The sequence below is a fragment of the Canis aureus genome, chromosome 27 (assembly GCF_053574225.1).
Source record: "Canis aureus isolate CA01 chromosome 27, VMU_Caureus_v.1.0, whole genome shotgun sequence".
NCBI classification, from domain to species: Eukaryota; Metazoa; Chordata; class Mammalia; order Carnivora; family Canidae; genus Canis; species Canis aureus.
This window is the reverse complement of record NC_135637.1, coordinates 37,741,742-37,768,772: the sequence shown is the minus strand read 5'-3', so window position 1 is coordinate 37,768,772 and position 27,031 is coordinate 37,741,742. Positions and strand designations below refer to the sequence as shown.

General features: G+C 50.8%; 1 protein-coding gene across 10 annotated transcripts in view; it reads right to left on the bottom strand.

Annotated features, from left to right (window-relative positions):
• RNLS (renalase, FAD dependent amine oxidase) overlaps positions 1–27,031 on the bottom strand; it is a 277,156-nt gene that overhangs the window by 88,158 nt on the left and 161,967 nt on the right. The gene's annotated exons all lie outside the window — the stretch shown is intronic.

Below are 27,031 nucleotides of genomic sequence, written 5' to 3'. Positions count from 1 at the left end.
GCCATGTGACCCAGGTTCAGCTACTTATTCTAATTATAGTCTTCGTGTCTGAAGGCAGCAATCACGGCACAGGATGCTGTGAGGGTCACGTCCAATAAAGCGCAGCGCAGTGCTTGGCGCAGGGTATGTGTTCACCAAGTAGCCACCTTTCCTATCCCGGAGAAGAAAACAGTTGTTCCATCTGGGACGGGGAAGGAGGAGATTTTCCTCACTTTTCAATCTTCATCTGGCTTCCTACCCTCAGGGGCACCAGGGCATCGCTTGTTTATATATGTGCAGCATTAATAATCTGGGTTTCAGAGAAGACCATCGTTCTATTCTGAAGCCTTAGGCAGGATGGTTCAGATAGGAAACATAGACAACTTTTTCATTTAATTACTGAAATCCATCCTCATCTACAACAGTAGGGATACGCAGGCCACAGGGATGGGAGTACTTCAGCTAAACCCTGCGGACGTGACTGTAGGAGGGAGGGAGGAAGTAAGAGGTATTTAAGGAATTATTCAAGCACACTAATAATCCTATACATTATCAAAGCGTATTCGTGGCTATAAAATATTTTTCGGGGGGCAGCCCAGATGGCTCAGAGGTTTAGCGCCTCCTTCAGCCCAGGGCGTGATCCTGGAGACCCGGGATCGAGTCCCACATCGGGCTCCTGCATGGAGCCTGCTTCTCCCTCTGCCTGTGTCTCTGCCTCTCTCTCTCTCTGTCATGAATAAATAAATAAAATCTTTAAAAATAAAATAAAATATTTTTGGAACCAAGACCTCACTGGATCGTCACAAAAGCCCCGCAGATTAGGTGTTTTTACCATCCTCATGTTACACCCCCGGGAAGCTGATATTCAGAGAGGTTAACGAACTCGCCCTGGGTTACACAGCTCTTCCAAGTCATGCAACCAGTGAAACCAGAATCCCCACACTGGAGCCACATGCGTATCCTCATTACTCCGTGCTCTGCCCTCCTGAGCTGTAAGTCTGACTCCAACATGAACCTTGGCATTGCCTTCTCCTCTGACAGGAGCGGTTGTTTCGCACTCACTCCGACCTAAAAGCATCATTGTTCCCCTAGCCATCCCGGCCTGCCTTATTGAAAGATTGGACTACTTGATGAGCGAATGATCTGACACTGGCCTTGTTATACTCAGTGTCTCTTGGGATTCGTTTTATTATTTGATCTGCAGTTACAGTTACGGCTCGATGTTATGCTTATTGCTTTCCCAGAGGGAGGAGGGGAAGGAGAGTCTCGCTAGCAGCTGAGTACATTTTGTGTACTCGCGGCCTTATCGCGGTTTCTCATTTTTCCAACTAAAAAACAAAGCAACAAAACTGTGTCGTCAGCTATGTAGTAACCAAAACGGCCTGAAACTCTTTTTTTTTTTTTTTTTTAAAAAAAACTTGAATTGAAAGGCCAAGCAGGTTGACAACCAAACTGGACTTCTCCCTCCCTGTGCCAACATTTGCACATTTTGTCGGTTTTTAGACGCCTGCCAAGGGGCACACCCCACTGGGTGGCTCTGTGAAAAGGTAACTGGCCAGTCTATACAGACACAGAAATGAACTGTGAACACCCTTGCCTGCTCCCGGAGCCCCCCGGTTCATCCTGAGGACAGGGAGGTATGCGTTCTGATGGAGACAACCTCAATTTCTGGACACAGGCCCTTACGAACAATTCATCCTCAGGGTCTGAAAAGTTTTGAATTGTTGTAAAGCCTAACAAAATGGTGTTATTTTGTTTGAAAAAGAGTTTTTTAAAGATTTTATTTATTGATTCATGACAGACACAGAGGGAGAGAGGCAGAGACACAGGTAGAGGGAGAAGCAGGGTCCATGCAGGGAGCCCGATGCGGGACTCGATCCCAGGACCCTGAGGTCATGCCCTGGGCCGAAGGCAGATGCTCAACCGCTGAGCCACCCGAGTTCCCATGTTTGAAAATTTTTCTTAGCCAGAATGCTGAAGGGAGCATCCCTAGGTCCCAAACACAGATACTTTTAGCAAGAAAAATGATAGGGTTTTTAGTATTCAAAAGGGCCATGTATCCACAAAACAAGGCTCAGTTAAAAATCCTGAATTCCAGCATAATGGGTCTCTACCTGGATGTCACCCTCATTTAATTCTGAACCACTGGGATTATATAATGACATTGCATGGACGTGTCATGTGGGGTTATGGGGGAGAAAACAGGGAGAGAGGGAGAGAGAAACAGGCCTGAAGCACATCAAGTAAGTAATTTCTTTTTTTGTTTTTGTTTTTTTTGTTTTTTGTGTTTTGTTTTAACCCATAAAAGAAAGTGGAACATATACGTTCTGCTGTTTCCTATATTCTTCGGTGCTGGTCTCCTTCCTTCCTTCACTCATTGCCTACGTCGTGCTGTGCCGGCAGAGACACGAAGCCGCAAGCCCGGGTCCCCGGTCCCACGCGGCCGACACACTAGCGACGGGGAGGCCGGCTGTGAGCCCACAACCGCGTCAAGGGTATGTCAGCTGGTGAGGAGAACCACCAGGACACATGAAGCAGGATAAAGAGATAAAAGCGACAGGTCTGGGTGGTGAGACCGTTTGACATCAGCCGTCAGGGATCTACGCCTCCTCCGAGGATTTTATTCTGATTGACGTGGGTAGTTGCGACTGGTCACGAGCCAGAGACAGACACGGCCCAGCCTGTGCTTCAAGACCATTATTCCAGCTACAGATAAAGGGTCCGGGGAGGAAGTGGGCCAACAGCTACCGGAGTCAGGTGAGAAGGGAGATAACACGGCAGCTGGGGGGTTACAGCTGGATGCATACACATGCGTGTGTGGGGGTGAAGGCACATGCATGCACACCGCTCTGGGATTGTATACACGCGTGTGCATGTATGTATACGTGTCACGGCTACACACGCGGGGTCATGAACACGCGTCTCCCAGTTCTTGATTTTCATACCCGAAAGTATGCGCTGGTGAATCCGTGTGAACAGCACACCGGGGCAGCCACCGGTGGGGAGACCAGAACCCCGGAAGCCCCCCGGGCCCGCCGCCCTGCCCTCCCGCCCAGGGGGTCCCTGCCCTGGATTCCAGCCCACAGCTTAGCGCAGTCGTCCTCCAGCACCGCGGAGACCGAGCAACACGGTGCGCGCCTGCGTTGGCTCCTTTTGCTCGGTGGGGAGCCTGTCGCCCATGCCGCGTGGGACCGAGCCGCGGGCACGAACGTGCTGCCCGTTCCTGCTCCCTCCGCTGGCGACGGACGGCTGGGCGGGCTGAGGTCTTGGCGGTGACGGATGTAAGGTAAGGGACATACCAGGTGTGGGTCGGGGGTGCCGATGCTGGAACGTCCCCGCCCGGCTCTCCCGGACCCCGCCAGGTGTCTTCTCCAGTGGGTGTGCCAATCTCACTCCCACCCACAGCACGGGGGGCTGCTTGCCCCACCCCTACGTCCTTGTTGGCCGCTACCTCTGTGCCTGACCCGGGGGTGCAGCGATGCCACTCGGGGCGTGGTCTGCGTTGCATGGGGACTACTGTCGGGAATCCTTGCCTGCTGACCTGGTGTCCTTCTGCGACTGCCCGTTCAGGTCTTTGCTCACTGTTCCCCCGCTTGTCTGCCTTGTTCTTATTGCCACGGAGGAGCTCTTTACATATTCTGGACGGGGTCTTGCATGCGAACTGTACGCTACCTTCTCGGGGGCCTGCACTGTCACTCTCAATCACGGGATGCGTGAACAGAACTTAATTTGGGATTTTGGTTCAATACAATGTGCCATTTTTCTCCCCATCTGTAGTCAGCACGTTTGTGTCCTACTTAAGGGCGCGTTAGCTCCTCCAGAGCCTTGAAGATATTTTGCTTATTCACTTTTTCTGAAAGCTCTGTTGGTTTACCTTGCACAGGGCTTTGGACCTACAAACAAGAGCTTCTTCTTCTCTAGTTTTTCAAGTTACAAGATAAAAATAAATCACTTAGAGAGGCTCCCCCCGGGTGGCTCCATCGGTTAAGCATCCGACTCTTGGTTTCGGCTCGGGTCATATCCCAGGGTCCGAATCCTGCCCTGTGCTCAGTGTGAGTCTACTTGTCCCCCTCCCTCTGCGTCTTTCCCTGCTCTCTCTCTCTCTTCCATGAATAAATAAAATATTTTTTTAAATAAAATCTTTTTTCAAAATAAAATCTTTTTAAAGAAAAAAATCACTAGGTCGGAAGCAAATGGAGGCAGGGGCTGTGCCTCAAGAGCTCTGTGGGTCCAGGTCCTCCCAACAGTGACTGGGACAATGTGGGCATCCAATAAATATTAACGAATGCCTCCTCATCTTAGAATATTTGGAGAGAACACACAGCCATAAAGAGGCAAAAGGGGGAAATAATCACCATAAATCTCATTGTCCAGAGAAAAAGCAACTATTACTGACATTTTGATATTTTTTCTTCAGCATTTTCCTGACTTGATTCTTTGAACACGGTCGTGCTGATACACATGTGATTTCTCATATTGCATTTCTGCTCACCTTAGGTCAAGAATGTCTTTGTGAACAGATTTTTTTTTTAAGATTTTATTTATTTATCCATGAGAGACACACAGAGAGAGGCAGAGACACAGGCAGAGGGAGAAGCAGGCTCCCTGCGGGGACCCCGATGTGGGACTCGATCCCGGGACCCCAGGGTCACGGCCTGAGCCCGAGGCAGACGCTCCACCGCGGAGCCCCATGGACGTCCCGGGAACAGGATTTTTAATGCCCCTACAAAATGTGATGGGATGGACTTTGTGTGATTCACTCGACACTTGCAGTCACGTGGGACGTCTGTTTCCTTTTTCGGTCTATTATGAAAAAGATAAAAAAGATGTGCATTCATCTTTATCTGTGTTTTGGAGCATTTCCTTAAGACGGAATATCGGAAGCAGAATCACCATTAAGTTGGTTTTCAGAAAGGCCGCGCCAGTTGACCCTAAGAGCGTGTCAAAGAACCCGCTGGCCCTTCCGCGTGAGGCGTTAGCTATGTTTCTTGATGATTCAGCAGGAAAGACCCACCTTACTTGGGTTTAACGTGCACGAGAGCGTGAGCCGATGAGACTAACCATTCTTCGTCCGTGTATTTTCTGCTTTGGAAATCCCTGGTCCATGTTGTCTGGCGACTGGCCTCCGAGTCTTCACGCCATTACGTGGGTTTCTGCTCACGGGTGACGCGGAGGCTCTGCGCTCGGTGCCCGTGGCCGACGCTTCCCTCTGTGCCGACACCCCCGGAGCATCGTTCGGAGAGACAGGAGGGTGCACGTGGACACGACCGTCCGTCAGCTTCCTCCCTCCTCGCTTGCTCGCTCGTGAAACACGAAGACACCGGCTGCCACTCCCGCTCCCCTCCAGCAGCCCCTTCCGGCCTCTGCTCCGCTCGGGCCCCGGGTTCCTGCCCAATCCCCTTGGGCTCTGCTTTCCGGGGGCTGCGGCCGATGAGACGCACAGGCGGGCGGGCGACGGTGGGGCGACAGGCCGCAGCCTGGACACCACGTGCTCCTGTCCTTCCCGCGCTCCGGGTGCTGTAGAGCCGAGCCCCCGAAGCCCCCTCCAGGCAGCCCTCCAGCCTGCCTCCAGCCCAGACGCCCTGCTTCCGCCCGCTTAGGGGCGGCCCTGGCCCGGGCTGCCGCAGTACGTGTGTTGCTAGTACAAGGGGCACCTCCTGGCGCCCACTCGGCCTCCACCATCAGCTCACTAAATACCGGGGTCAATGGTAAAACGCTGCTCACTTTGCTGGCTGGTGCTCAAAGCCTCAACCTCCTTCTAGAAGTTTTGCTGCTGGAAGCCGGTCAGCGGGGATTGCTGATTTCCTGATTTGCCACTAGGCAGGAAGAATTTCAGTTCAGAGACCATTGGAATTAGGAAGTCGACTTGATTTACGTAAGTATTTAAGCCCCGCATCAGGGGACACTAGCTGCGCTTGATTGATTCATGGTTGCTTCCTTTCCCTTTTTATTTATGTATCTATTTTTAAAATATTTTATTAATTTATTTGAGAGAGAGAGAGAGAGAGAGAATACGGGTGTGGGGGGGCAGACGGAGAGGTAGATGCAGGTTCCCCGCTGAGCGCCTGACCCCACAGGGGACTCGATCCCAGGACCTGGGGATCGGAACCTGAGCTCACGGGAGATGCTTCACCTTCCCAGGCGCCCCTGAAGTTTTCATTTCCATTCCAAGCAGGCAGTACAGCAATTCAACACCCCCATGGTGCTTTTTTTTTTTTTTTTTTTTTTTTTATCTTTCGTGCTGAATTCCAAGAAGGGCAAATTTTCTGCGCCAGCTCAGCTCCTAACATTAGACGGGGCCTGGCCCGGCGGGGCCCGAAGCCAGCTTCGCTGGGTCCTCGCTGCCCAAAGCGGCCACAGAACCGGTGCTGAAAGGCCCGTTTTCCACGCACGGTTGTCCTCGCGGGCCGGGGTGGGGTTTGAACCTTCACCGTTCAGGAGTCACGCCTTTTCGTGTGAAGCATCGCAGACTCGGTCTCATGCCACTTCACCTGAAACGAACCGAATGTTCCCTTGGGCTCTAGAGGTGGAGAAGTCATCGAGCCTGGGAGCTCAGTTTCAAATATAGTTTTGGCGAGCAATAAATCCAGAGTTTGCTGGTGACAAATTTCAGCAGTTACATCTAAGCAGGATTTCCCTGGGGAAATATGTTTTTTCATCCTGAGAGGCACCTCTGGAGTCAGAAAAATTAGGGTTTGAATTCTGGTTCGGACTTACCTATCCATGTGACCTTGGTCAAGTTACCTAATCTGTCCAAGCATTGTCTCTGCCTCTCTCTCTGAATAAATAAATTTCGAATAAATGAATAAATGAATTCATTTTGAAAAATGAATAAATAAATAAAATCTTCCAAAAAAAAAAAAAGAAAAAGAAAAATAAGGAGTCGTGAAGGTGCCCAAAGCATCTCAGACAACAACAAAAAAAAATGATTTTAAGGAAATTAACATAAATTGGGGAATTCTTTAGCGCTCGAACTCAGGACCCCGAATGTTTACAGGCGTCTCTTCTGAGAGGAGTGAAGACCCACGCTCTGGGGGATCCTTGCGGTCGGCTGCCCGCGTTACAGGTTCTAAATCCTCATCCCGCGCCACGATCCTATGAAAATAACAGGTGCCGAAGGAGGGAAGAGCTTTCTCGGTACCGTCTTCCGGTCGCTTGGCGGAAATCCTTTGACAAAAACTGAGGCTTACAAGCTGGTTTTACCCCCACGTTTTGGGGAGATTGCTGACGGTTACCCGGCGCACACGTGGACGGGCCCGGGGCATCCGGTCGGTCCGCGGGGCGCGTTGGCGGCACTCGTCAGAACGCGTTAGAGAGCAGTAGCATGTTAGGGCCCTTAGGTCGCTCCCTAGTAAGACCAGGTCATCCTGCTGTTTCCCCGACTCCGGGGGGCTCCTAACGATCAAGGCATTAAACGGGATCAAAGAGGGAAGAAAAGGACATGGAGACACCCGAAGCTTCCAGAGCACGCTAATACGGAGCTGCCGCCGACTTGACTGTTTCCAGTAAGGGTGACGATGCACGAGGCTCGTCGGGGCAAGTCCCAGGCGACCCCTGATCCCAGGGGCAGATTTCACCCGAAAAACGTCCGCGCGGTGCTGCAAGCGGCGTCCGAGCCCAGCCTGGCCGCCCGTCCCCGTCCTGCCCCCGACCCGGCGCCTCGGAGCACCTGCTCCCGCGCGCCCGTCGCTGCCTCTCCTTAAAGCCTCCGCTGCTTTCACAGCCCCGCCGCCCGCCCGCCCTCGTCCTTATCTGGGTGGGGGTCCCGCGAAGCTGAGAGCCGACTGTTTCCACGGCAACTGGTTCTGGCCTCGCGGTTAGGGAAATAAGCACGTCCCCCCCGACCCCCCACGCCGGAGCTGTTTTCCCAAAGACTGTGGGGCGGGTTGGGGCGGGTTGGGGCGGGCGCTGCTCCTGCGGGCACACTGTGCGCCCGCGCCGGCCGGCCCCGGAGAGCGACCTTGCGGAGTCTGCGCCAGACCCGCCCGAGGTGTGGAACAGTCTCACGCTGCCTCGCGGCCATTGCATCCTCAGGACGCTTCTCTTGGGGACTTCAGAACAGACGTGTAGTTGGTTCCCTGTTGTCTTTGCACAGCATGGACAGTAAGTCCCCAAACCACGCTCACGGGCTGCTAGCCCCGGTGCCGCGCACCCCAAAACTTCTCGTGGGACAAGTGCTGAGTTTCAGGTAGCAGAGGCTGGGACTGCAAAGCATCGCGCGCTATTATACAAAACGTCACGGAATATCGCGCGCATCTTCCACGGCCCCGTTCCCAACCCCGGCGCGGCATGCCGTTCACGGGCAACACGGTCGTTCCAGAATCCGTGATAAGTAAAACCTCACTACGCGTCCCCTCGTGTTTTCCTCCGGGTGTCTGTCTGTCTGTTAACGGCCAGGGTTACTTTGCACCGAAGCAACGGCTCGGAGGACTGAGACTCGGACTCCAAGCTCGTAGCGTCCCAGGACGCAGAAGCAGCAACGTTGGCAAGGCCGGGGACGCGGGGGGTTGAGGGAACATGTCAGACGCCGGTGGTGTAAGCTCTCGGCCGCCGAGAAGTGCGCTCATCTGGCACTTGGCAAGCCCGCTGGCTCCTGTTCTGCCTACGCGGTGACACTCCCCACGGTGCTCAGCCGAAGCCACGGCAAGCCCCCGGGCGTGCGGAAAGACCGCGGCCTGGCACCAGCCTTCGCTAGTGGCAGCGGGTGGCCCGTTCCCGGCCCCGAAACCAGCCGCTCCCGCCAGCGGCGCGATCGCCAGCTGAGGACAACACAATTATCTTTCCTTTGCGACGCCTTCAACATCCCTCAGGCCCGTCCCTGGTCTGCAGGGCAGCAAAAGAGTGACCTCCCCGTGCGCTCTTGTCCCGGTGTCCTGCGCACTTCGGCGCTGAGCGTCCTTACCGCCGGCTTTGTCGTGCCTCCCGATGTCCACCCGACCCTTAGGTCCCTGCAGGTGTCTGCCCCGAGGGCCACGGAGGTCGTCCCCCGCCGGCCGCTCGCGTTTCCGAGCCTCGCAGAAATCCCGATGTGCGAACACAGGGCGGAGCGGCGGCGTGTGGCGGCTTAGCGTGGTGACCTCGCTCCCGGGGCGCAGGGGAGGACTGGATGGGGGATTTGATATGGCACCTACTATAGAAACCACACACATGTAGGATACCCAGAGCACGGACAAATAACGATAATAATAAAACGACGACGAGGCTGTGGCTGCCCGTGCAAGGACGGCGACCGAGACAGCCTCGCCCGGTGCAGGAAGGCGGGACGCTCCACAAGGAGCCGCTGTCCCCGCTCCTCTCCAGCAAGAGATTTCGTGGCCTCCAGCCTTTTGCTCCTGACACACCACCCGACGACGTTACCTAAATACCATTTTATCAGAAAGTTTACTCTCAGGCGCCCAAGCGGCTCCGTGGGTGACGCGTCTGCCTTGGGCTCAGGGCGCGACCTCAGGTCCTGGGATCGAGCCCCGCGTCCGGCTCCTGCTCAGCGGGGCGGCTGCTTCTCCCTCTGCCCCTGCCCTGTGCTTACTTTTGCACTCAATCAAATAAATATTTCTTTTTTTAAGAAAAGTTGATTCTATTAATTTTTTTATTTTTTAAATTTTTTTTTTCCCAGGTGCCCTGTGTTTCCTAGGTCCCTGTCGCCGACGGGCGTGAGCACGTAACTGGACCCCGTGCACCTCCACAGCCTGAGACACGCTGAGCAGCCCTCTTCCCGGCTACGGCCCATGGTTCTTGTGGAATCGAAACCCAAAGTCGTCCTTGGCCTTCCTGCCCCGACGCACCCAGCCCACACCCCCGCTTACCCCCGCTTGCTTGCAGGTGAACGTGTGCCTCTGCCAGGGCGTGATCTCCACGACGGTGACTAAGGGGATCGTGTCACTGCACGATTTAAAGAGCAAATTCCGAAGAGCAGACCTTTCTGCACATCGGGGTCTGCTTAGCGGCACCTGATGGGGCTGGTCCCACGGGTCACAAGGAAACGTAGAGGCAAATACCCGGGTGACCTACTGACATCTCTTCCGACACGTCTGGTCTCATGCCGGTCACGGCTACCCCACGCGCACGCCTGTTCGACGGTAGGGCCTCTTTCCAAGCTTCCCCCCACCCGCCCTGCCCTCGATTCCAGCTTTGGCAGCCGACCGGCCGTCCTGCTCAGATGCACCCCGGATGGCTTGCGCAGGCCACCTGCCTTCCCCGCTGCAGACCCCAGTCGCCCCTCCCCGCGTGCCCTCCTTCTCACCGAGCTGTCCTGCTGCCCCAGGAAGGAGTCTCGTGAGCTCAGCCCCGGCCTTCTCTCCCCTTTCCCTGCCCTTCTCCTTAGGAGCGACACCCGGGGCCACGACCACCGCAGCCCGATGCACTGAGTCCTTGCCCCCAAACAAACTGAAGGTGGCTTTGCTAGTAGGTGACGTGGGGATAAGGAAAGCCGCACAGCTGGCACGGACACCAGAAGCTCTAGAGCATCGTTCCTGCAAGAGTCCCCTTCGCAGTGTCACGGAAGCCCCCACCCACGTCCTGGTCCGGCATCTCCTCGACACAACCAGGGTCCCCGAGCAGTCAGATCCTCATACCGTCCTCTGTTTTATTTGCACAAATGGAAGTACAGCCATTTTATTCGTGATCAATAAGTTTCTGTGGGCGAGCCCGTGATAGCGGAATCGAACGCGGGTTCCGTGGGCATTCACGTTCCTAATTTTCTTTTTTTATTTTTTTAAAGGATTTTATTTATTTATTCATGAGACACACACACAGAGAGAGGCAGAGACACAGGCAGAGGGAGAAGCAGGCTCCGTGCAGGGAGCCCGATGCGGGACTCGATCCCGGGTCTCCAGGACCAGACCCTGGGCCAAAGGCGGCGCGAAACCGCGAGCCACCCGGGTTGCCCACCACGTTCCTAATTTGAAACAGCAGATACCAGCAGAGTTTATGACCTGGGAGCCGCCCAGAGTGGGAACTGATTTATGCTCCAGCATCGCGCTCCGCACGATGTCACTGTGCTAGGGCGTCCTCTCGCATTGGCTCAGGGACGTGGTGCAACGCGAGAAAGTCAGAATGGGCAGCCCGTAAAAAAAATATTAATTCACCTCCATTTCAAATAATGCGTATTGAGAGAGAATGGAGTGATGCGGCGAGTAAAATATTTATTTCTTATATGCAATATAGATGAGTCCATGCCATTCTGAGAAATTTAACTTTTTAATTTGCTAACTCGGTGTTTGCGTTTTATTAGCAATTGCAGGAGAATCATCTATTATTCTCTTGCAAGTGTCAAAAAGATGACGCTGTGGGGGAAGCTGCTCCGTCTCCTCCTCCAGCAAGGCTGGAGAAGGCGCCAACTCTTGACTGTTCTTTGCCGGTCCCCGAATCCTCGGCCATAGTCATTTCTGCGGTGGCAGGTGCCAAGATCAGGGTGGCCTTATGCATTTGCACAGCGGCGTGTGAGACGCGCGCACAATCTGCTGCTGCAGGCTGTGGAGTTATTTATTTATTTATTTATCTATCTATTATTTATTTATTTATTTATTTATTTATTTATTTATATTTTTTTACATTTTTTTTAAAATTTGGCGTTCAATTTGCCAACATACAGAATAACACCCAGTGCTCATCCCGTCAAGTGCCCCCCTCAGTGCCCATCACCCACTCACCCCCACCCCCGCCCTCCTCCCCTTCCACCACCCCTAGTTCGTTTCCCAGAGTTAGGAGTCTTTCTCTCATGGTCTGTCTCCCTTTCTGATATTTCAGCTGTGGAGTTAGTTAGCTGCACAATTAACATTTATAAATATCACAGGTACGGTAAATAAACCTAAAACCATACATTTATATTAGTGATATGAGAAGAACCCAGATGGCTTTGGTAAAGAGCATTAAACTTTTTTTTTTTTCTTTAAAGATTTTATTTATTTTTTTTTTGAGAGAGAGAGAGCAAGAGAGAGCAGTGGGGGAGGGCAGAGGGAGACGCAGGCTCCCTCCTGAGCAGGGAACCCGACGCGGGGCTCGATCTCGGGACCCTGAGATCGTGGCCTGAGCCCAAGGCAGACGCTTCACCCACTGAGCCACTCAGGGACCCCAAAACTTACATTCTTATTGGAAAAATTTTTCTGTGTTTTAATGGTCTTGGTAAAAATACTATCCTACAGGCTGATGCACTTAGCACATGACAAAAAAACCCAATATAACAACACCTTGCACTTCACCAGGGATATCAACCTATTAATTACAAATCATTTAATAAGCTTAAGGAATTCTTTAATACCAGAGAATTTTCTTGGAACAAAATAATATCTATATGGCTCCTTAAAATCAGACAAAATTAGCTACACTTGAGGTTCTTTACTTTCTTGAATATAATTAAAAAACATTCTTTAAAAAGCTCAAATACAACATACGGTGTATTCTCCACATCTCTCATACGCACACACATAGAAGTGGATTTTTTATTTACTTCTAAACTTACTCATTCAACCCCCAGTAGAAGACAACTATGTAGTAACTACTCCAGGGGAAAAAATGCAATTTTATGTTCAGGAGAATGTATGGCTTAATGTTCAAGAGCAAGTTAAATAAGAGAACTTTTGGCTTTTGTTTATTTAAATGTGAAAAGGTACTGGTATTTACGCAGAATGATTTTTTTCACAATGACTTTTTTTTTTTCCAGATTCGAATAAAATGGTCAGTTTCTAATAACATTTTGAGAAAAAAAGAAACTCTTTGCACACCAAGGTTTTCCTTCGTTTGGTTTTTTCCTCTTATTTATTTTTAAAATATTTTATGTATTTATTTGAGAGAGAGAGACATAGCAAGAGCAAGCATGAGTGGGGAAGAGAGGGAGACGCAGGCTTCCCGCTGAGCAGGGAGCCCGACGTGGGGCTCGATCCCAGGACCCTGAGATCATGGCCTGAGTCCAAGGCGGGCGCTTCACCCACTGAGCCCCCCAGGGGCCCCTGGGGAAAAACATGTGATAAAGGTTAGTCCAATGTCTTTGTTTTTCTCATCTTCCTTTTCACCCCCTCCCTGCTCTCCCTTCTGAAGACGGACGGACACTGGGAAAACAACCGATCTGGCCTGTGATAAATGGTCTCGAGTTATTGGACTCTCGTGTTCCTGACAACCGTGTGGCAGGCCGACTTTCCCCACTGAGCTGCGCCAACACCCTCACCCACCATTCTCGTCTCCCGTCCTTTCCATCAAGAAGTAGGGTCTCGGGCAGCCCGGGGGGCTCGGCGGTTTAGCGCCGCCTTCAGCCCAGGGCGGGATCCTGGAGACCCGGGATCGAGGCCCGCGTCGGGCTCCCTGCATGGAGCCTGCTTCTCCCTCTGCCTGGGTCTCCGCCTCTCTCTATCTCTCATGAATAAAAAATAAAATCTTAAAAAAAAAAAAAAAAAAAAGTAAGGTCTCTACCCAGAGAGGAACTGACACTTGGCGACTTCTGAGTCAAGTCATAAAAACGCCACGATTTACGCCTGGTTCTCCCGGGACCCTCGGGCTTGGAAGCCGGCCACCACGTTAGGAAGACTCGCGGGCCCCCGGGGAGGACACACAGGGTGCCGGTCGCCAGCTCCAGCCCACGCCAGCGTCAAGCCACAGCCGCGTGAGTGGAGATGCCTCCAGAAGCTACCACGCCCCAGCTCTTGAGTCTTTCCAGCTGAGACCCCAGACGTCATGGAGCAGAGATAAACTGTCCCCGTCGTCACGCTTCCAAACTCCTCAACTGCAGAGTTCCTGACGTGATACAATGGTGGTTTCGTCACTGAGTTTGGGGGGTGATTTGTCACACTGCAACAGAAAACAGGAACAACCAGGGAGGCCCATCATCTTTTTATGGGTTTACCAGTCATTTGCATTTCTTCCGTGTTTGCCTATTCATAAGCTTCGCCCACGTGGATCTTGCAGGGTCTTTGTTTTGCACGTACGTTCTGCATATAATCCTACACTTGTCGCACATATGACCCGTTGCTTGGCAGGTCATTAGGACAGTTTGAACTTTACTAGTCAAGTTTTTCAATTGTTCCCCTTTTTAAATTTTGGTATATCGTGTCATTTTGAAAGAAAAACTTTCCCAACCGAAGGTTAGCAAAAAAAAAAAAAAAAAAAAAAAAAGGCAAGAAATCTCCATTTTCTTCTAGTACTTTTATATTTCTATTTATGAACAACTCTTTAATTCATCATGAGTTTATTATTATGGGATGAGGTAGGGGAAATCAGACTCTTTTAAAATGGATAACTTTTCTTTATTCGTTGTTAAGTTTTTTTAATTAAGCAAACCCTACCTTGAAGTCATGACCCCAAGATCAGGAGCCACACACTACAGAGGCAATCAGGCGCCCCTAGATAGTTGTTTCTATATCCCGTATTTAATAATCCATTCTTCACTTATTTGAAATGCCTCTTTTATTCATATTTTATAAATTTTTTAACATAGGTCTATTTCTGGACTCAATTCTGAGCCATGGATTAATTTGACCATTTCTATAAAAATGCTATTTTAGTTTTTATACCTTTTTGGTGTGTCTTGATATCTGATAGGGCAGAGAACCCGGCCTCTTTTATTTTTCATCCCTAAAGTTTCTTAGCCACATTTATTTAAAAAAATTTGGTTAAAGATTTGTTTATTTGTTGAAGAGAGAGAGAGAATGAGCAAAACAGAGCACAAGTGGAGAGAAGGGGTGGAGACAAGGAGAAGCAGACTCCTCGCTGGGCGGGGAACCCAACGTGGGGCTCGATCCCAGGACCCTGAGATCATAACCTGAGCCCATGGCAGACGCTTCACCGACTGAGCCCTGCGAGGGCCCCTAAGTTTTTTTTTTTTTACTATTTTAAGTCATCTCTACACCCAATGTGGGGCTCAAACTCACAACCCTGAGATCAAGAGTCGTACGCTCCACCTTCTGAGTCAGTCAGGTGTCCCGTTTTAGCCAATTTTATACATTTAATCTCTCAAATGAATTTCAGCATCAACTTGCCAAGTACTTTGAGAAAATAGCTTTGACTTTGTAGATTAACGAGGGACCAACTGGCATATACAGCATAGAGTCTTCCTGTAGGGGAGTCTGGTGTATTCCCCTACTTATGTGGGTCATCTTTTAAGCCCTTCAGTAAGTTTTAGAGTTTTCTTCATCTACTCATAAACAATTTTTGTTAGGTTTATTCCTAGTTTACTGTTTTTGTCACTCTGGTGGACAGAGTGTTTTTTTTTTTAACGTTATATTTTCAAATTGGCCACTGAGGCAGTATAATAAAACTACTGAAATGTGTATTTGTGTTTTCATATCTGTATGTATCAAAATATATTTTATATTCCTTATATTCAGCTTTCTTTTCTGTTTCTTTTTTTGTTAATTTTTATTTATTTATGATAGTCACACACAGAGAGAGAGAGAGAGAGAGAGAGAAAGAGGCAGAGACACAGGCAGAGGGAGAAGCAGGCTCCATGCACCGGGAGCCCGACGTGGGATTCGATCCCGGGTCTCCAGGATCGCGCCCTGGGCCAAAGGCAGGCGCCAAACCACTGCGCCACCCAGGGATCCCTCTTTTCTGTTTCTTTGTTAGTTGCAAGGGGTTTCAATGACTCCCCTTAAACGTCCCCTTGACTTACAGATGGCCATCGTGTCATCTACAATTACAGAATTACCTCTTCCTTTCCAAAATGTGTACCCTCGATTTCTTTCCTTTGCACGGCTGCATTAGCCAGTGTCTCCTTACCCCAGCGCGTCTTAGACTTCAAGCGCATGCAAGTTACCTCAGGATCTCGTTAAAGTGCCAGGTGGTGCAGACCACATTTCGAAAGGTAGGTCCCTACTATGTGAAGTAGCAGTGATGACAATAGTCTCTGTCTTATTTGTGACCTCAGTAAGGATTCTAATGATCCACCCCACTTAGGTGGATGAAGAAACAAATTTAAATATATTGTGTAGCCCGATCAAGTAGCAAATGGCAGAGCAAGACTTGGCCCCGCACGACCAATTTCAAAGCCCTTGTTTTTAATGTCTACTCTACACCCTCTTTCTGTGATAAAACAAAGATTAACGTACGTCTAACAGAGCCTGTTTTATAATGCAGATCCTGTGTCACCTATTGTAGAAACATTTTCATCGGGGTGCCTGGGTGGCTCCGCTGAGCCACCGGGGCTGCCCTGCAGTTATAATTATAGTTATAATTAGACTGTGATTCAAGTGCCATGCTGTACGGGGACATCTTTTAATATTATTTTTTAAGTACCACTGCATATCCATCATGTCAAAACCAGAAGAGAAAAGCAGACTTTCCATGGCATGTATGGTGGGAGGATAGATGACTTGGTTATCAGATTAGCTGGCAAAGCATTGCATTTATTGTGCAATGACACCATGGCTATGCGCCACAAATACTGTCTTCATAGGAATTAGTGGGCCTAAACACTCGTCACAACTCTCAGGGAAGCAGTGGTCATAAAAATAAAATAAGTGGGATATCTCATCAGAGCAGTTTTTTTTGTTTTTTTTTACAAAGATAAAAAGTGAAAAATGAGGCCGCAACAGAATTAAGTTTCTAAGAGGTTCACTTGCTTTCTAAAGCAAGGAGAGCTGTTTGTCGATGGGGAGTAAATTACGTGGTGCTTGACTGTCGGGGTCAGAGAAATTGTCCCAGCAAAATAAGGCTGCTTAAGACTACTGGCTTTTCAGTGAGAACGGCGGCCTGAAGAGTTCGCAGCGTCAGAAGCAACTCTGTCAGTCAATTAAGCAACAAGGCAAATGATTCTGAGTGGTTTTCCTTGGCTCTTGATGAGTTGACAGTTGTCACTGATACTGCTCAGTTGTTATTATTTGAGGACTGAGTCCTACCTTTGGAGTGACTGAAGAATCGGCCTCCGTCGGCAGTTTGCATTGCAAAGCAGGCAGGAAAATCTTCAAAGAAATTGAGGGAACACGAATTCAGTTCCGTCTAAAGGAGAATCTTCTAAGATGTGTTCCGGATCGTGGTGGTAAAAGTGTTTGTTTTTAATCAGAAAAAAAAAAAAAAAAAAGACTTAGCTAAAATTAGAAGGCGTTTTAAGCCTATGGATTCTCATTGTCTTCTTCACCAGCAGGTGCTTTGTGGGAAATAGTCAAATCCATCACATGCAGTTGGACCAGTGCTAATGGCGAGCTTCTCTCTCTCTTTCTTTCTTTCTTTTCTTTCTTTCTTTCTTTTCTTTCTTTCTTTCTTTCTCTCTCTCTCTCTCTCTCTCTCTCTTTCTCTTTCTTTCTTTCTTTCTTTCTTTCTTTCTTTCTTTCTTTCTTTCTTTCTTTCTTCTTTCTTTCTTCTTTTCTTTCTTTTTTCCGAGCTTCACTTACTTTTGTGGACTTGGGCATCATCAATTGTGTCTGTGTGTCACAGTAGAATCTGAATATTCTATTTCTCACCGTGTCACACATCAATTGCTAAAATCTGTGTTTTTTTGTTTTTTTTTTTTTTTTTTTGAGAGCCAAGGCTGAAATTTTTGTGAATGACATGTGCCGCTGTTAGCTACTCTAAGGTTTTGGAAATGAGACTTGTTGCCGAACTGAATAGTTTCTTAATGAATGTGACCAAAAATTACACGGCAAAACAACCTAAATGTGAAACTTTTACTGTGGTAAAGTCATTTCAATGACAACTAATGGTTGAATCACATGAAACGCTGAGCTGCTTGCTTTACCCATTTCCTGTGCTGTTGTCTCAAGTTAGAACAAGAAGCAAGGCCTCCATTTCCACTCAAATGTGTACCAGACATATTTTCTGAGCTCAAACGACAGTTCCAGTGGTGTTCTTTTGGACCTTGATGCAAGTGCAGGTGAAATTTCCACATTTCAAAATCCATTTAACTGTGCAGTTGAGGAGCTTTCCACCTACCCTTCAATTGTAAGTAATTAATTTCATGACATGCTAAAAAGCAAACACCAAGAGAGGAATTGAGAGGAATCCTTTAAGTGCCTTCCAAGCAATGAATGTGCTCAATTACAATCATTTTTTCACGGACAGACACCACTATTTGGCAGTGCCTATCAGTATGAAAAGGCATTTTTCAAAGATGAAATATGTAAAACCTCATTATGAATCAGCATTAACAGATGGACGTGTGCAATCAATGCTGATGATAGGAAACACTAACTTTGAGCCCCAATTAAGGGAAACGTTATCCCTCCCCCAGAATAAAAGAATTCCATTCACTTATTCGTAGACCTACATTACAGAAAATTGTACTCCGTCATTATTATCATTACATTTTCGATTTCGCCAATAAAAATGTGTGGAAATTTGTTCCCTCTCGTTATGTAACTGCCTACATGACGTCCTTGACTTTGCCTCTTGGCCTGCAAAGCCTGATTTATTTAGTCTCTGGCTCTTTACAGAGAAACGTCGCCAATCCTTGACCTGGAACAGTCTCTCATGTCTCTTACTGTCATAGGAGCTGAGTAAAGACGCTTCTCAAAGTCATTTCTTGAGCTCATGTTTGTTGAGTGCTTACCCTGTGCGAAGCTTTTCCTTTGTGGGAAAGGCACGATTCTTTCCAATTCTTGGAGAAAGTGAAGTTCAGAGCCTTTCCTAAGGAGATACACTGCTAAGTGAATGAACCCTGACTTTCTTCTTTTAAGATGTATTTACTTATGACAGAGAGTGCATGTGTGCCCGCGTGGGAAGGTGAAGGACAGAGAGAGGGGGAGACAAACAGGCTCCCCAGGGAGCGGGAACTCTGAGTGGGGAGCCCTACGCAGCTCTCGAGATCATGACCTGAGCCGAAATCAAGCCCCAAGACCCTGGGATCACGACCTGAGCTGAAAGCAAGAGTCGGATGCTTAACTGACTGAGCCACCCAGGCACTCCCTCCATGAACCAAGAGTTAAATCTGGTCTTCCTGGCTGCAGAGCCCAGGCTATGTGACCTTGGGAAAGGTATTTAACCCCTAAACTCATTTCCTCATCTGTGAAACGGGGATTATAACTACAGTACCACCTATGTCACGCATGGGGTTGATCTAGGCATTGTTTATTTTCATTTTTTTATTTTGAAGATTTTATTCATAGACACAGAGAGAGAGGCAGAGACACAGGCAGAGAGAGAGGCAGGCTCCATGCAGGGAGCCCGACGTGGGACTCGATCCTGGGTCTCCAGGATCACGCCCCAGGCTGCAGGCAGCGCCAAACCGCTACGCCACGGGGGCTGCCCTGATCTAGGCATTAAATAAGCTGATGTGTGGAAAGGGGAACAGCTTCAGGAGAGAGCAGTCATGACCTGGGCTGGAGGTCCAGGAACAGGAAAGAGATCAATAAAATAGTTTATTATTTAGAAACAGTTGCTAGTTTGCAATTCAGCTGGCAATTAGAGCTTTTCATTTATTATGGAATCTGCGCTATCTCCCCTGGGTGGAGCAGCGGTTTAGCACCTGCCTTTGGCCCAGGGCGCGATCCTGGAGACCTGGGATCGAATCCCACGTTGGGCTCCCGGTGCATGGAGCCTGCTTCTCCCTCCGCCTGTGTCTCTGCCTCTCTCTCTCTCTCTGTGACTATCATAAATAAATAAAAATTAAAAAAAAATTAAAAAAATAAATCTGACCGAGGCAGATGCACTAACATAGTTAAGAAGGTGAGCAGGATTCATCCTCACCGGGCTTATTCCCAGCTTGCTACATGCTAGCTGTATGACCTTGGTCAAGTCACTTAACCTCTCTGATCCTCAGTATCCTCGTCTGCGAAACGTGGATTAAATAGTCCACTATACAGAAATGTAAGGATTCAAAAGAAAAATGCATCAAAAGTACCTAACGTAAGGTTGGTATGAGAACGAGCTCAGTAAATGCTAGTTCATTTTCCCCGAGCTGGAGCCTTTCTACATTGACCCACAGATTACAAACGAAGTGGAGCTAAACTAAACAACAAAACAAACCAAGGTAAAAAAAAACAACAACAAAAAAACCAAAAACAAAAACAAAAAAACAACTGAACAAGCAAACAAAACTCAACTTACTGACTGGGCGTTGGAGGACAGAGAGAGTCTAAGAGCAAAACCCGAAGGCGCCTTACTGGGGTTGGCAGCTAGAATACAGCACATCCCGTTAGGTCTGAATTTCAGAAACCCAGAGAATCCCTCGTTTGAGCGTGTCACAGACGCTGCGGGGTGTGTGTGGAGTTGGGGGGTACTTCTACTGAGTAAGTTGTTCATTGTTTATCTAAAATTCAGACGCCAGGAAGAGCTCCCACCCGGACGGGGCAGCCCGGGATGCCTGGGGCCCGGCGAGTCTCCCGCTGCCCAGGCGTCGAGGGCAGGCCCGGCTCCCACCGTCCCGCGCGGGCTGCAAGGGCCGCACTGGAAACGCCAGGGGAGCGGGCACCGTCCTGCGGGCCCTGCAGTCCCGAGGGAGAGGGGAGCAGGGCGGCCTGGCACACGGGTCCCTGGGCCCCGGCTTGCCCCGGGGGGTGCCTCGGCGCCCCTGCCGCCCTGCGAGGTCCCCCTGCGGCCGGGCTGGGCCCCGCGCCTTGGCCTGGTGGCCTGGTGGCCGTGGCCCGACCTCTGGGCCCTGCCCCGTCCCCCAGGGCGCCCGCACCAGGCCCGCGGTGCTGCTGCTGCGCTTTCGATCGGCGGCGCCGGCGGCTCTTGAACGTTCGGGAGGAAACTCTGTGGTTAAACCGTAGCCTGGGTATTTTTAGAGCCGTTACCATGTTAACCGGATTTCATGCATTTCACCTGCAGGATATGCAGTAGCGCTGAGGGCCTCCCCGAAACTCTAGCAAAAAAAAAAAAAAAAAAAAAAATTCACAGTTGTTGATGCTGTGTGTGGGGCCAACCGTTGTCGGACAAGCCCCCGGCGAAGGGCGGGCTGTCGGGGTGCCCAGGGCCCGCTGTCCCCCATAGGCCCGGAGTCGAAGGAGCCCAACCAGAGGCTGGAACCGGTCAGCTCCCGGGGTCGGGCCCAGGCAGCGACCCCCTAGGCCGTCGGGACGGAACTGTGGCTCTCGCCCCGCGCCGCTCACCCGAAGCCGCGACTCCTTGCACCGCGTGAGCGTTTAAGTGGGTACCAAGGTTATGAGAAAGACACCACTTGTTAGTTATTTTTTCCTTTATCAAATGTCTTCAGGGTTTTGGGAGGCAGAGCTGTTCTGCGTTGAGGGAATCTTCTTAACCTCCGCAGCTACGCGGCCTTTAAAGCCGACGAGGCCCCGGTGGGCGGTGGGTGGGGAGGGTTCCTGGCTTCTAGTCCCAGGGTAATTTGCTTCCAAAAGAAGCAGGAAGTGAGCGAGGGGACAGCCTGGTCGGTGGCGACTAGCTGGGAGTTCCCAGGTCCCGGCTCTCCCACCGTGGGTGGTTTTCTCCCACGAGCCCAGCACTGGGAAGTCTAAGAAACGGGAGCATGAAATGGCCACAAGGTATTTATCATCTCCTGTCATCGGTTAAGAACTGGAAGAGCCTGAAAATATTTTGCATGAAAGGTGAAGCCCAAGGAGGTGGAAGTCACACGGCGCGTCTTCAATCCCAAATTCAATGCCAGGCTATGCGCTGGTCCGTCTGAATTAAAGTTGATTTGCACACACACAAAAAGAAAACAATAAAAACCCCTGCGGGAAACAGAACTAGAATGTCACGCCGCCAAGGGACATTAAGCTGCTAAGACACGTGCTCCCGCACTGAGCGGACGAGCTGTTCCCTATTTCTCAAGGGAAAAAATACACAGTCAGACCTTGCTTATCCCGAACCCAAACTTCCGGGAGGCTTAAGTGTCTGGAATTGCTCCAGAGCCTGGAGGGGAGGTAGGGAGGGAGGGGGCAGGGAGGGGGGAGGTTGGGGGACAGGGAGGACGAACCGCGGAGAGCAAGCCAGGCAGCCCTTGGAAGGCGACCTGCAGCCTTAGCAACACGGAGAGGGGACCCGGGGGTGACGCCGGATTGGCTCCCCGGCCGGAGCCACGCTGCGCTCCGATTGGCTGCCGATGATGTCTCCAAATAACCAGCCTTTTTCAGGAAAGCAAATTTATGTGGCAGAAGGGACAGGAGACAGGCGAGGCGGGTGAGAGGCAAGAGGGAGGAGAGCAGGGCCGATGGCAGATTGTCACAAGCGGCGGCTGCGATGTCAGGGAGACGGGGACGGCCGCACCTGCCGCACCTGCCGCACCTGCCACGGGAAGGCCAGCAGCTCCATGCGCCTCGTGCTTCCTCTGACCCTGTGTCCCCCACCCCCCGGACCTGCAGGGCCACCCGGCCACCGGGCACCGGCAGGCTGTAGAGACACAGGGGTGCCGGGGGGTGGTGCTGGGGGCCGCACGGTCCGTAGGCACAGGTGATGCGATGGGGAGGGCGCTCCAGGTCCGGGTGCCCTGGGCCGGGTGGGTCGCCAGCCCACAGAGCAGCTCAAGGCCCGGCCGCCGGGGTCACAGCGCCTCGCACCTGCCACCTGGGTGCTGGCGCCTCGCTGCTCTCCCTGCGGGCCCCCAACGGCTAGGCCGACCACTCACTCGCCAGCCGGCTGCTCCAGCCTGGGACCTGAAGGTCACCTGTGTCGCCCCTCTGTCCCCACACTCAGCCCCCGGCAGGTGACCGGGACGGCGTCCGCCCGCGTGCTCGGGCCTGACTCCGGGCCTCTGTCGGCTGCTGTCAGGCGCCGGCTCCCTCCATCGAGACTGGGCCGCACCCCCTGCCCCCAGGCACCTGCCGCCCCCACCCCCCGCACCTGCTGCCCCCCTGCCCTGTGCACCTGCCACCCCCCCAACCCACGCACACCTGCCGCCCCCCTGGCACCTGTCGCCCCCGCCCTGTGCACCTTTCACCCCCCCCGCATCTGCTGCCCCCCTGCCCCATGCCCCGGCCCCCCCGCCCCGCGCACCTGCCACCCCCAGTATCTGCTGCCTCCCTCCGCCCCGCACACCTGCCACCACCCTGCATCTGCTGCCCCCTTGACCCACACACCTGCCGCCCATCCCCTCCCCGTGCCCTGGGAGCAGCCTGGGAGTCCTCGCCACCCTGGGCTCCCGGCCTAAGGAGGGAACCTGCCGCCTTTCCCACAGCGGAGCCTGCAGGTCACTGCTCCTGTCTCCCAGCCTCGACGGCGGCCCGTTCTCCCGCTTCACGTCCTTGCAGGCCTGTGCCATGCTCCTGGCCTCCTCACACACCCCTCCCCCGCCTCCTCCTGACCCACAGGGTATCCACTGGGCCCCCCCCTCCTCCTCACCCACGGGATATCTGCTGGTCCCCCCCTCTGCTTCCTCACTCCGGGATCCCAGTGACCTCTGATTCCCTGTTATCATCCTGTTACAGGCCCTGTCCCCAGCAGTCATCAAGCCCCACGGAGGCCCAGGCACCTCCTTTCCTGTCCCTGCCTCCTCAGAGCCCACCCAGTGGTCAGTGGGCGTCAGCTTTGCGGGGGAAAGAACGGGGCGCACCCCACAGCAGGCCACCTCAGCCTGACCGGGTCCTGTGTGCCCCGATTCCTCCACCCCGTGGCCCACGCAAGCCCCGATGCAGCGGGCATCACTTGGGCACTTTTGGGGCCTCTCGGTGGCGTGATTTCTAGAGAAGGGCCTTGAGCCCTGTTGCGAGGGGGCGCGGGGCACAGTATCCATTCACTCCTTTCTCCGAGCAGGAAGCGATGGGAATCTCTGGTAACGGTGTCCCCGACCCCCGACTCCCGACTCCCCTGCCGAAAGGCAGGCGCCTTTCCTAGAGCAGAGGAGGCAGGTCCCCCTCCCCGAGATCCAGAAGCCGTGCTGCCTTCTTGACGGTCGGGGGCGCTTGCCCGCTGGCCATGCTGCGGCCTGTCCCCAGGGCCCGTCTGCCTCGGGGGGCCTGCCCCGGGGGACGCATCCCCAGCAAAGGGAGTCATCCGTGGGGCCTTCAAAATCACCGTGGCATCAATACCTTGATCAAGGTATCCTGCTTCACTTTCCTTCGTTTCTGTATTCAGGGTTGGGGCTCCCTTAGCTGACCCGTTCGGTACCTTTGAAAATGACGTTTGCCATGGTGCCCTCTGGTGGAATCAAAGTTGCCTGTTGTAAAACAAGCGTCCTCTGCGGAGAAGGCATCACTTCACGTTACGGCAACGCAAGGGGCAACTTGAAATAAAAATGTCCATAAACTAGACGGGGCTCTCTCCTGCTACTGGGGGGGGGGGGGGGCTGCCGGCATCACACGCCCGAACATCTGCGTGCCGGCCAGTCCGGAGGTACAGCCTGCAGGAGGAGCCGTCATAAAAATGCGTGTAACTCCACATCCATTAGAACGAAGGCCAGGAGCCACGGCATTTCAAATCACCTGGCTCCACGCGAGCTGACTAATTAGGTATTATGTTCAGAAGGTCAGAAGAAGGTTCTAGCTCTTCGAGGATTTGTAATACTACTCATCAATAGTCATGAACTCAAGAGGGAAGTAGAATTTTGTTGCAGTTCACTAAGAACCAGCCCAGATTCAATTCATAGGACCATTGTCATTAGATTCCTTACGGGGTCGATACAACCACAGGGCGTCCACCAGAATGGCAAGGGTCACGGTGTTCGCCACTCGGCCCTGTTGTCGCCCTGAAATACAGTGACTCCTTCATAAAGCAGCTTCCACTTATCTCCACGAGGGGACAAAATCGTGGTCTCTTGGACACAATCTACATACCACAGGGATCCTACCCGAGGAATTTAGCTCATTGGACCGGCCAACGACAGAAAGATGCCAGTGGAAGTTAGAAACAAAGCCCTTCTCTGAGGACTTAGGGTCTTAAGACAGAAGCTGTGTCATTGTGTGTAGATCAGCTTCTGTTCTGGTTCATCTGAGTGCACCAAATAAGACACCGCTCCAAATAAAAATCGAAGAGGAGGGAAAAAAAAAACCCACCAGTGTTTAACATCTAATCCAACGAAATGCCTGCAAATTATTTAGTGATTGGGGCACCTGGGGCATGCTTAGTGGTTAAGCCTCTGTCTTCGGCTCAGGGCATGACCCCGGGGTCCCGGGATCGAGTCCCGCATCGGGCTACCCGCATGGAGCCTGCTTCTCCCTCTGCCTGGGTCTCTGCCTCTCTCTGTCTCTCATGAAAAAATGAATAAAATCTCAAAACAAATTATTAAGTGATCATTTTATATTCAATTTCTTGAAAAGTAGGGTATGGGGCAAAGTAGTGGTGAGTTGTGTGTAGAGCACACTACATCTTATCGAGTGTGCTGCTTTTCTGAGTGGGGACCTTTCTCTGAAACTTGTTTCTCTGAAACATACCTCAGATTAAAACAAAACCAAAAACAACTACTAGCTCAGCCCAAGCAGTAGTTCTCAAAGGAGTGGTACTGCCCCCTAGGGGGTGTTTTGGGACCACTTTCTGTGGGGAGGGTGTCTCAAAGAGTGGAATGATGAGACCCTTACTGACATACAGTGTATGGCGGCCAAGGATACAGGAGCAGTATCATGATAGACCTTCCCACCAACCATTCATGTAGATTAAAAAACCCGTATGTGATTAGCTAACCCTATTTTTTACAAGGTCTTAATTTTTCAGAAATGCAAATTCCATGTAAACGGAAGCAAGATTATATTTTGTTTTGTTTGGAATTGCCCAGCATTTTTTTTAAAACTGTGATATCAGTGGCCACACACAGTATTTGAGTACTCCCAGAGCAGAACCATAAGCACCATTTTGATTTGTGACGTCCAGTTCAAAGAGATCCCACCAATAGGTGTAAATCTTTGACTCTTTCGTTGTGTCTTCTCATGTAATTGTACTTGGGGCGTTTTCAATTATTATTAACATATCCTTCCCTTCTTTATGTTATAGTTATGTCATTATATTGATAGTTTTGAAATTATGTGTATTTGTGGGTTATATTATCTATGAATTTCATTTTAGGATAGCAACGGATGCTATTGAAATTATTTGTCATTAAAAGAGGACATTGGGGTGGTAGTGAAAAATACCAGAGTGAGGAACCCTAAAAATCCTGTCCTCCATAAAAACAATGAAAATACTGGCAAAAAAAAAAATGTCAAAATGTATTTTGCAGAATTCTGGAAATTAACCACAGGCTTGCAGCAATCAGGGAAGCTCTTATGCCAGCAAAGTGGCTGAATATCAGTAAAAACAGTGATACTTATTTGATTTTTACCTTGCTCTATTCTCATCACTACCCTCTCCAGCTCTGCAATAACCTGGAAAACCATCAGCCTGCAATCAAGATGAAAAAACAGCAGCCTGGCAGCCAAAAGAGGGGCAGAGCAGGGCTACAGCTTCTTCCAAGCCTCATTCCCAGAGGACTGTCATTATTTGACCTGTCTGGTGGTTCCTTGGGATATATTGTTCAGCTCACTGTCTATAAGTGACTTGACTCAGATCTCATCCACTCATTGTAAACAGCCTTTTCCTCAATAGAAGCAATTTTCTATTGTCTGTAGGAAAAAAGTCAGAGGCAATTGTTTAACATTACAGTTACCAGAGGCAGCAGATGACGGGCAAAGAACAGACTTACCAAAAGCTTAAAATGAAAAGCTATGGAAAGATATGTCCATAGGGATATTTGAAAAGCAAAGACATATTACTGGGAAACTATAAGGCCGAGTGCATGCACAGGGATGTGAGCATGTCCATGTTCAGGAAGGACTCGAAAAGGACCCAGACTCTCACTTCTTACTCACCTTGAGGCTCTGAGCAGGTGGGAAGTAAAAGCAAAGGCAGACTCACACAGTGCCTGCTAGGATGCTGAAGATGTGCCCCAAGCACACGCAGGGTCCCTTGGCAGTGACTGAGGGGCTTATTGGCTGCAGGCATTTAAGAAATCCTTGTCCAGTAATAAGCAAACACTGGGTAGCCAGCAGACTCTGTGGCCACCCATGACAAAGAAGTCAGACGTTAAAGATTTAGTTCAGAAAAATCAAACCAGCCGACAACCAACAACAACTACAACACACCATTGTGAGGTGGGTGAATGTGACTTCAAGAATTGCCACATTATGTTATTTATAATGTAAGTTTTCAACAAAAAGATTAGACACACAAAGAAACAGAAATTATGGCTCCCACACAGGACAAGCAGGAGTCAACTGCTCCTGAGAAAGTCCAGACATTGTACCTATTAAACAAAGGTTTGTCTGTTTATTTT